Source organism: Parus major, chromosome 4 (assembly GCF_001522545.3).
Source record: "Parus major isolate Abel chromosome 4, Parus_major1.1, whole genome shotgun sequence".
Lineage (NCBI taxonomy): Eukaryota > Metazoa > Chordata > Aves > Passeriformes > Paridae > Parus > Parus major.
In genome coordinates this window covers 67182812-67186525 of record NC_031771.1, presented here as the reverse complement: position 1 = coordinate 67186525, position 3714 = coordinate 67182812, and the positions used below count along the sequence as shown (strand labels likewise).

At 53.9% G+C, this 3714-nt stretch overlaps 1 protein-coding gene across 1 annotated transcript in view; it reads right to left on the bottom strand.

Moving 5' to 3' along the window:
• The window catches only part of LOC107202758 (exocyst complex component 6B), a 302495-nt gene that overhangs the window by 84308 nt on the left and 214473 nt on the right, over window positions 1–3714 (bottom strand). The window lies entirely within an intron of this gene.

Sequence of the window (3714 nt, the reverse complement as noted above, 5' to 3'; positions counted from 1 at the left end):
TCAGTTTAAGCCACCAGAGAACTCCTCCAGCCTCCTCAGCGTGTCCCATCAGTGACGGGATCTTCCCACAGCGCTCAACGTCACAACTGCCGTCTTCCAAGGGAATCCCCTCTGGAAGTGCCAGATGGAAGGGTCAGGCCTTGTTGGGTGCAGCTCTGATCCAGGAGAGCCTTGGGGTGCTCAGAGAGTTCTCACTGCGAGCCTCCCATGGATCATCAGGGAATCAGGGAATGTTCGGGTGGAAGGGACCCCAAAGCCCATCCCATTCCATGGGCAGGGACACCTCCCACTATCCCAGATTGTCCAAGCCCTGTCCAACCCGACCTTGGACATCCAGCCTAGCCTGACCCTCTGTGGCAGGTGGGTCTGCACCAGGAACCAAACCCATAAAAATGGGGAAACCCTTTGGAACAAGAGCAGGATTTTTCCCAAACCTCAGGCTGACTCCACGGGGAACGATCCCCATGCCTGCGTGTGCAACGCCACGAGGGAGCTTTTGGATGGTGGTGCAGCCCTGAGAACAGCTCCAGCAGGAGATTATGTCCTCAAACACTCACAAAGGACTCTTAACACGCTCCCCTGACACCAAGGCGTGCCTGAGGAGCTCTCACCGACTCTTACAAGCTGTGTTTAAACTGGGATTAAACGTGGTGTTTGCGCCGCGTACCCAGCTCGGCGTCGCCGGTTTCGTTATCGCAGCACGGCGATGTTTGATGCCTGTGCCGGGAAGGGATTTTTCCCAGCTCTGCAAACTTGGTTTGGATCTTCAGGCCACATCCATCTTCAGCAGGAGGGAAAAATGTTTTCTTTTTTTATTTCAAAAAGGAGCCGAGCCGTGCGTTGCAGGGCAGGGTGCTCCATCTCCCGCCCGCCGCCGCTCCCAGGCTCCGGAGCGTCCATCACTCACCTCCCAACAAACACCTGCACCAAAATGAAGATGAAGCATGGCAACCATAAAGTTTAGCAGAGCTCTGGGGTTTTTTTCTTTGCTTTTCATCATTTGTTTGTGCTTTTCTGACACGCTGGGTTATTTAAAACCCCGCTCGCGCCCATTCCTCATCTCTGAAAGCTGCGGGAAGTACGGCGCTGCCCGGTTGTGATTTTTCTTCATTACTTCCAACAGACGCTCCAGTTTTTGCTGTGGCCGAGGAGTTTGGACAGGATCAGGGAATATCCTGAGTTGGTTGGGGGATCGTGGATCCAAGTCCTGGCCGTGCCCAGACCCCCCCAACAATCCCACCCTGTCCATGTGAGCGCTGTCCAAGCGCTCCTGGAGCTCCGGCAGCCTCGGGGCCGTGACCATTCCCTGGGGAGCCTGGGCAGTGCCAGCACCTCTGGATCAGGAACCTTTCCCTGAAATCCAACCTGACCCTGCCCTGGAACAGCTCCAGGCATTCCCCAGGTCCTGTCCCTGTCACAGCTGGCCCTCAGGAGGAGCAAATCCCGATGAGTCGCCCCTGAGCGTCCTCTGCTCCAGCTGGACATTCCAAGTGCCCTCAACCCCTCCGTGAGTCACCGAGATGTCCCAGGTGGAAGCAGAGGATGGGAAATCAAAGCTCTGCAGCCAAGCCCTGGCACCCTGCTGAGGACAGGGCTCTGGACCCTTCCTGGAAGAGCAGGAGAAAATCCCGGGAGGAGCTCGCACTCCACATCAGCGGGAATTTACGAAGACCTATAACCCTTGGAGAAGCCTTGGAGGTTCTCACACCCAGGTGAACCATGGAATGGTTTGGGTTGGACCTTAAATCCCACCCATTCCCACTCCATCCATGGGCAGGGACAGCTCCCAATATCCCATTGGGATACAATCCCAATGTCCAACCTGGCTTTGGGCATTCCCAGGGATCCAGGGGCAGCCGGAGGAAATCTGGGAATTGCAGAATCCCAGGCAGGAATTCCTTGCCAAGATCCCAGCCCAATCTCCCCTTTCCCAGTGGAAGCCATTCCCTGGCTCCTGTCCCTGCAGCCCTTGGCCCCAGTCCCTCTCCAGCTCTCCTGGAGCCCCTGCAGGGACTCTCAGCATTCCCTGCATTTTGCCCTTCTCCAGGGGAACACCCCTCGGGATGAACTTCCTGAGCCCCACGTTTTCCCTCTCCAGGTCCCACTGGATGCTCTCCTTTCCCACACCACACAAAGGAAAAACCCCAGGAGGGTTTTCTGTCCCTACTGACCAAAATGTCAGAGGAACAGCCCCAGGGAGGGGTCAGATCACCCTTTGGAGGGACCTGCAGGGTGACCCACCCCTGCCCTGGGCACCAACTTCAGCTCAGGAGAGAGTGAACGAGACGTGACACCACGGGGGGGTGAAAAACAGCAAAGAATTGAGATGAAATGTCACACAATTAATCCCCAAACAGGGAAAACGGGATGGGAAAAGCAATTTCATCATGGGGGCTTGGCAGCACCACGACTCAGAGAGGCCTCCCCGAGTGGAAGGGGCTCTTCAGGGTATTCCTTATGGGAATGTTCTCCCAGGAATTGTTGCAGAGATGGCAAAGGGGATCTGAACAAGCCCAGAAGCAGCTTCTGGCCCAGCCCTCCTTCCTTCTGCCTTTTCCACACAGGATTAGGCCAGGCCTAAATGTATTTCAGGTGCAAAAGTGCACTGTCCTCACTCTGAACCTGAATCTTCTCAGGCCAGCTGAGAACATGACCTTTTATTTCCATTATTCCTGAGGCTCAAACACCTAAAAATCCTTTCTTTAAACAACATTTGGTTTTTCCTCTCAAAGAACACATGGATGCCTCACAGTTTAGACACAGCATTATCTCAAGAAAAGCAAAAGTATATGGAATATTTTTTTTCCTGCTTTTTAAGCCTGAATCCCTTTTTTTTCTTATATTTATTATCAGAGAACTTGGAGATGCCAGAGGAGTTTCAATCACGGTGTTGAATGTCTGCTCAGAGAACAGAAGGTACCACCAGGGATGAGCAGCAGCTCCTGCCCTGGGCACCGAGATTTAAAACCCTCCCAGAATTTATGGCTTTCACTCCTTATAAATAAGACCCAACTTAATCCTTTCCTGCCTCACCCCTGCGCTCCACGAGTTACAGCAGCTCCTTATAAAGTCAGCCGTGGCTTGTGAACATCAATTTCAGGCCATTTCCCCAGGAATACAGCGGGAAATCTGCTGGATAAGCAGCTGCTGCTGACAGGAGACAAACGAGCGCGCGGCCGCTGATATATCAGCACTAATAAGCTGCCGCTGCAGCTGAAGGTTGTTTGTATTCCCGCTTGGAATGGCTCGGCCTGGCAGGAATTGCCTCCTGCCACGGATGCCCATCTCGGCTCTTCGGAGCTTATTTACCACCGAGTTTCACTTCACGGAGTTGGGGGTTTTTCCTACTTCTTTTTCTCAGTTTTCCTGCAGTGCTGGAAGAGCTGGACTCGTCTGTCCGGAGCTGAGCCCAGCACGGACGTGTTTGCCACAGCTCCAACCCTCCCAAAATCGTCACCTGCCCCAGCCCTCCCAAAATTGTCACCCACCCCAACCCTCCCAAAATTGTCACCTGCTCAACCCTCTCAAAATCATTATCCACCCTAACCCTCCCAAAATCATTACCTGCTCCAGCCCTCCTGAAATCTTTACCCGCCCCAACCCTCCCAAAATCATTACCTGCCCCAACTCTCCCAAAATCGCTACCTGCCCTAACCCTCCTGAAATCTTTACCCGCCCCAACCCTCCTGAAATCTTTACCTGCCCCAGCCCTCC